Source organism: Benincasa hispida, chromosome 2, assembly GCF_027475165.1.
Source record: "Benincasa hispida cultivar pf3 chromosome 2, pf3_genome.v1.1, whole genome shotgun sequence".
Taxonomy (NCBI): Eukaryota; Viridiplantae; Streptophyta; class Magnoliopsida; order Cucurbitales; family Cucurbitaceae; genus Benincasa; species Benincasa hispida.
Genome location: NC_143479.1, coordinates 52,936,478 through 52,943,943, shown reverse-complemented (window position 1 = coordinate 52,943,943; position 7,466 = coordinate 52,936,478). Strand labels below are relative to the sequence as shown.

General features: G+C 27.9%; 1 long non-coding RNA gene across 1 annotated transcript; it reads left to right on the top strand.

The window, feature by feature from the left end:
- The first annotated feature begins 310 nt into the window (after nucleotides 1-310).
- LOC150037995 (uncharacterized) lies at nucleotides 311-6,930 on the top strand. Its single transcript, XR_016527497.1, has 2 exons — nucleotides 311-518; nucleotides 6,661-6,930. It is a non-coding gene; the product is annotated as an uncharacterized LOC150037995 (long non-coding RNA).
- The last annotated feature ends 536 nt before the right edge of the window (nucleotides 6,931-7,466 follow it).

The following is a 7,466-nucleotide window of genomic DNA, read 5'->3' as shown; positions in this document are numbered from 1 at the left end:
AACTCCATATTAAATATGATTTAATATAGTTATTTAATTGATTAATTAATGGTTAATTAATTGATTAAGAAATAATGGAGATTGGAGGTTAGTATAAATATATGATATTTATGGTAATTGAGTAAATGTATATTAAATATGATTTAATATATGGTTAATTAATTAATGTATTAATTTTAAATATGAGTTATTCAATTAATTAGCACTAAGGGTATAAAGGGAAATTCTTGGAGAAGGGGTTAACACCTTTCTTCATATAAATATATTCTTTATAGCTCATTTAGGGAAAGATGTTTTTATTATACAAAAACCTAGCCTCCAAGCCTCTACCTTCTCTCTAACTTCTCTCTAAAAATTCTTTATCATTTTCCTCCTCAAAAGTTCTTAGAGACCACTCTTTCGAGTCCTTTGGAATCTTAGAGAATAGCAAGGTAACTTTGTTGGTCGTGTCCTTCTTCATTGGAGAAGTTCGAGATCGTTGATAATAGTAGAAGAGGAAAGCTAGAAGAATCACAAAGGTGAGTTTTGATTTCTTCTCTTCTTCCTCTTTTCTAACATGCTTATAATTTTGTTTGAATGTTTATTCTACAAATGCATGTTTTATTTTACTGTTTTTGTTTCCATAAAAACGAATGTCAAAATGCAAGGTCTTCACACGCTTTCGTGAGAATTCGATTTCTTCAATTACTTATACATGAACCATCCATAGGTCAACTACATATTGTTCAAATGACATCATATAACCTTGGATCTTAGTTTTTTAGACTGAATTAATGATGTCTAAATGTCAAATAAAATATCTCTGATTTTATTAGATAAATAATTTCTGTTAACAAAACTACAAATCACGAGATACACTAGATTTAGGATATCAATCCCAACAGTTTCTTCATCATCTCCGGCCACCCATGCCAACGCCTCCAATCGTCATCTTCATCGTTTTGTTCTCCTCTCCTCCCTTGAATCTTGCAACTTCTAAACCATTTTAGAATAGTAGTATTTTCAACCATTATAGCCTACAATTAACTATAATATTACTCCTTTAAAAAAAACTATGATACTACTACATCCAATCTTTCAAATCTTTCTTTGTTACAGCTTCAAAAAGGGTTCTTTAAGTATGTTTTATCTCCACCCATGTGCTTCCTAGGAAAATTCTTAGGAGATCACCCAATATGGTGTAGCTCCAAGCAAAGAAGGCTTAGTTTTGGAGTTCCTATGATTGAGCCTCCAAACATTGTTGGTATAGAGAGTAACTTTCAATCCTTTTAAACATGTCTTAATTATATTTTTATATCCTCAGGATTCCTCTCATTCGGATGGGATCTCAAAAATAAATCAAGATATTTCATATAAAGTTATTCTTAAATAGTTTGCAGAAAAAATTGACACCAATAATTTTTTTAAAAAATTATGTTAATTAAAATCGATGCAAAAATACTTCAAAATTTAGACTATTTTACATAATAATCCTAAGACTTCAAATAAATGAATGTGTAAAGGTTTGTTTAATCATTTTTTAAAATCACTAAGTCTCGTTTGGTAATCATTACTTTTTTTTTTTTTTTTTTTGAAAATTAAGTCTATTTCTTCTCAATTTTTTACAATGATTTCCATAGTACAATGGTTGAATTCTTAGCCAATTTCCAAAAATAAAAACTACATTTTAAAAAGAAAAATTCTTATCAATAGAAAAATCCAAAAAAATATTTACACTTTATAGCAAAAGTTCCAAAAGTGTTTTGTACTTTTTGAACTTTTTGCTATAAAGTGTAAATATTTTTATTTTTAAAAACTTTTTTTTGTAATTTTCAAATTTTCGCTTGATTTTTTAAATCATTGGTAAAAAGTAAATAACAAACGAAGAAATTTGGAGGTGGAAGTACTGTCTATAAGCTTAATTTTCAAATTCAAAAACTAAATGAAACTGAGTTTTTTTCTTTTTTAAATATTATATAGCTGATGTGAATGACTATCTATTATTTATTTACATAAAAAAAATGTATTTTTCCAAAATAATGATATAGGAAATCCAAATTAGTGTCATAAAACCATGAACTTTATATTAATATTTCTTATATTGATCAAAGTTAAAGGGCTTCTTTTTCTTTGGTGAAAAAATGGCATTTGGAAAGCAAGCATTTGGGTTTCATGGGCTTAATCTTTGGGCTTATCTATACATACATGTGCAAAAATATCTTTTCTTTCTCCTTCTAGGGTACACTATAATTTACTTTCAACTTTTGTCTTTTCTACTTAATTTTCAAATTTTCAAAGCTTTTCAATAGGTGTTTTAACTTTTATTTTTTTATCCTAACAAGTTTATATTATTGGCAATATTTTTTTAATTATATACCATCTTAATAAATTGATTGAATTAACGAGTGATGATTTAACGTAATGTGATACAAAAGAATAGGTAAACTAAAATATCAATCTATTTTTCTGAACTCTGGGTGTTGTATCAATTTAAACCCTAAACTTATAATTATATTGATTTAAATCTTGAACTTTGGTGGTTGTATCAATTTAAACTCCAAACTAATAATTATATCAATTTAGACCCTGAACTTTTATAAGTGTATCAATTTAAACCTTGAACTTTCATAATTGTATCAACTTAAACCCTTTATTATGTTTTATTTGTATACACTTATGAAAGTTCAGGGTTTAAATTGATATGTTTATGAAAGTTCAAGATTTAAATTGATACAATTATAAAAGTTCAAGATCTATATTGATACAATTATTAGTTTGGGTTTAAATTGATACAACTCTCAAAGTTCAAGATTAAAATTGATACAACTCCTAAAGTCTAAGGTTTAAATTGATACAATTCTTAGTTTAGAGTTTAAATTGATATAACCCCCAAAGTTTAGGAGTATAAATTGATATTTGCACGAACATTATCTATGCCTTTTGTTTTTATCTACTTGTCATTATTCATGCTAGACCGCCAAAAAAATGGATCAACCGTAGAGTGGCTAAACGAACGTTATCTATGCTTTTTGTTTTTATATACTTGTCATTATTTATATTAGACCATAGTTAGACTTGCTACTAAAAATTGATCAACTATGAATTTTTTTTAAGAAAAAAAATTATTTTTACTACCCTACAAAAAAAAGAAAATGAACATCGATGTGGTATCAAGCCACACACACTCTGACGCTCAAGTAAGTCTTAAGTATGTGAGTAAACTTGATTATAGAAAGTAGTAGGATATATAGGCATACCTTCGACCAATAGTTTTGGTAGTTTATATAGAAAAGTAAAACTTAACTATCGTTTGAACTCATAACTAGTCCTATTAAATATTTGGAACTGTTGAGTTAATTACTTGAGGGGCAGTTAAAACTCATTTATTTAAAATGTAGTTGTTGGCTCTACAAGGGACCCTACAACTTTGCCTTCACAAAAATGTCAATCCCTCTACAACTTTAGCTACAAAAGTCAATAATTTATCAACATTTTCCTTCCTAAAATAAACATACATATCTACATTTCAGCAATTCAAGTTTAATATATGTAAAGAAGTTCTATCTCAACAACATGTATTAGATTATATCAAAATTCTTATTAATTAGAGTGCATTTGGATTAATTTTTTAAGTTATTTTTGGAAAGTCAAAATAAAATCTTTTAAATAATTTTTTTAACTAATCAAATTGGTCTCTAAGTTATTTTTGGAGGATCAAAAGTTTTTTTTTCTTTTAAATAATTTTTTAACTAATGAAATTGGTTTTACAATTAATTTATTAAAAAAAAACTATAGTTACCATGTGCATGGAAATAGTAAAATAAAGATTAGATTACTGTTTATTCTTCTTCTTATTAGGTTTGATCGAATCCTTTTAAATGTCTAAGTAATTACTGGATGTTAATAATTATATATAATTCTTATAAAATATGCTTTCTTTAGAAGTGAGAGAGGCGATGAGCTACACTCTATAGAAAATGTATCATAAAAACATTGTTAAACATAACAATTTAGAATGTATCAAAATAAAGTCTTCGTGGTCAGCTTCTGGAGTTGGTAAGTATTATGATTGTTGGGTGAATTCTCTCTAGGTGCATGGAATGTAAAATCTCTAATCCGTACAAATGAATAGAACTCTTCTATTTTTAGAATTTTTAGGTGGTCTTTGTGGGCTTTGGCTTGATTGGTTGATAGACCTAGTCCAACTAATTGGATTTGGGTCTTATTTGATATTTTGATCAAACTCATTCTTCGGCCGAATTTGACTTTAGTCCAAACCTTAATATTCAACTAGACCAAAATAGTTAATTTAATCCAATAAGACGAAAGAAAATGGCAACATCAGGATTCGCTAATTTATGTCTTCAATTTCAATTTGGGACACATGTCAACTTTTAATTGATCTTAAATTCAATTATTTGTAATTTTATCATTGATTTGGTAAATGACATAACACTTTGTGATTAGTCCAAAATTTCTCATTCAACACTATTATATATATTTTTTTAATGAGAGTGTTTTTGGATTAATTTTTTTTAAGTGAAATCAGAGGACTCATAGAGTATGTTCAGTAACAAATAAAATAAAATTATTTTTGACCTAATCAAATTGGTTTACAATTAATTTTATTTTAAGAAAAAACTACTATGAAGTTGATTGTCCAAAAAGTTGTTGCCAGAGAATCAAAATCTCTTTATGGTAATTTAGTATTTGTAGTATCACAGTTAGATAATTGCAACTAAATAACTTAGGATTTAAATCATTTAGAAACTTTAACCAAGAGAAGGATTTTAATTGAAATATTTTTTAAAAAAAATGTTTGAATCAGAAAGTATGTCAAACCATATACACTAATTAATGTTAGCTCAACTTTTGAGCAAAACTGTTGGGATTTTTAATATTAAACAAATATATATATATATATGATAAAGTTAATTAAAAACTTATATAATTTTCAACTTTAATTATTAGGGTTCTGAAAAATCAAAAATGTCCATTGTAGCATGAGAAATATGCTCCACTAAATCTTAAAAGGGCTAGATGACGGCTCTCATCATTAGTTGTAAATAATCAGAAAAAAAATTGCAATTTCATTCTACTTTTAAGTTTAAAAAAAACAAAAAAAAAAACAATAATCAAACTCATAAATACAAAGAAATGAGAAAAGTCATGAGTTGCTCTTTAATAATTAGGTTTAATTATTGGTTCCAAATTATAGAGTTGAAGAATGGTCCTCCCTATGTAAGGAAATTTTGTAACAGGGTGCAGCCTTTTGCCAATTGAAATTTTAAAACTAACCTATTTTATTGTGATTTAGAATTATATGATGAATTTTAGAGGGTCATTTTCAATTAAGCTATTTTTACAATTTTATAATTGAGTCATCTTTACTAGTTCTTTAAATGTACATCGTACTATTAGTTCTATATATATTTTACCTAAAATTTTATACGATATATGTTAACAATCAAGGGGTCTGTTGTTAGAATCATCTACTCCTACCATGCTAAAAAAAAACTTTGCACGTCATATGAAACTATATTTCTACAACTAATTCCATATATATATATAAATATAGTTTAGCTAAGTAAATAGGTTTTTAGTTCATAATTGTAGCCTTTATAGGGTGAGGGGCCCAAATTGTGTCATTAACTAAAGAGTGAGGATTTTCTTATTGAAAAAATGATGATAATATATAGATGAACAAGTTAGGCTAACCTTAGGGTGGGGATAAAAGAAAGAGAAAATAGTGATGATTAATAGAAGATAAAAGAATAATGGATGGTCAAGCAAAGTTATGGAAAAAGGAAAAGGAATCTATTATTATATGGATGAAATGGGAATATATCTTGCTTATGATGATTGCTCATCCATCAACTTAAAAGGATATGCCATAAATTTCTCACTTGTTGAATGAATATATTATTATATCATATGTCAGTTAAGTTATGTTTGCTTTGACATTTATTATTATATTTTTTTTAATGTTATGGATAGATTTGAATTAGAAAATCTAATCAACGTTACACGAGTTCACGAACTATCAAAATAAAACAAATGACGAAATTAGAGCTAGAAAATCGCTCCCAGGACCAATTAAATGTGGAAGAAGGGAGTTTGGGTTAGGCCAAACTCACCTAGTTGACCTCGACCTTGACCGACGTTGAACTTCTCTATTTGATGAATTACACATGTTCCAATTCATTTGAATCTCAAAAAGAGAGGAGTTTGGACCAAAAAAATCAAACTGACCTCCTCGACCTTGAACATCCTCATTTGAAGGTAGTTGAAACGTGAATGCTACTAAATATGTATAAAAGTAATTGAAGCATAAAATGTTTATAAATTGAGAGAGATTTTTTTTTAAAGGTAAGTATTAAGAGGTTAAATAAATAAAAATTCAAAAGATGTCTATGTTGAGACTATATCTTCGAACTCCAAAGGAACTAGGGGCACTCAAACCACTAAGCCAATAGATTATTTTTGTTGTCTTCATCATTTTTATATTGTTTCGATGCATGAATGTTTCAGGTCGTTAGTTGAAAATTGAATATCTATACTGATTTAACTGGCATAAAGAATTGCATCGGTGTGATATCATGTCTTACACACTCTAATATTTTAAATCACAAATGAAATGTTCAATAGGACAAAAAAATGATTAAGTTGCAACCTCCACAGGTATGGCACTTATCTATTTATATGACCTCTCGTCTCATATATGCTTGGGCTTGTTCCTTGACGACAATGCTAGCGACGAAGATGCCAAGATAATCAGGTAGCTAGGACAGTCAGCCTCAGCTTGATGATTTTTCTTTATATGTCATAGCGCTCGAACTCGATAGGATTGTCCAGCAATTTGAGGATTGTCTTTCCTCTTTTGATGACAAAATCTTCTAGGGTCTCTTCGGGTCCATTCTCTCTTTTGATTTGGGCCTAGGCCTTGACCAAGTTTGATCCATATAATAGCTAATATTATACTTAAATTTTTAAAAAAGATATAAAAAAAATGCCCCAACAAATGTGAAAATAAGAACTTGGAGTTGTAGTATTTGAAGTATAGAAACAGTAAGAGAACGAAAACAAAAAGAAATCAAAAGTAGAGAGATAACAACTCGAAGAAACATGATAGGATGTGCAATGAATGATTGGAAAGCAAAATTTAAAATATAGTTCCTCATTTAAGCATTTAAAAAAAGTTGATGATAAGAAGAAAAAATGATAAGAAGCATTTGAGAGGTACAATTTGAGTTATGAAAGTATTTTGTTATGTTTATTAAATTAATTAATGCTCACATGTGTAGCACTTTGGATATAATTAAAATAATGTTTAGTGGCCAAAAGAGGGAAATGAGAATCAAAAGGGACCAAAGTATGCCCTTTAATTTTTTACAAACAAAAGAGAGATCCAATGTGGGTGTGATCACTTCTCACGACAAATGATTGGATTTTGATACCAAATTTTGTGATGTGTGGATTTAATGAAT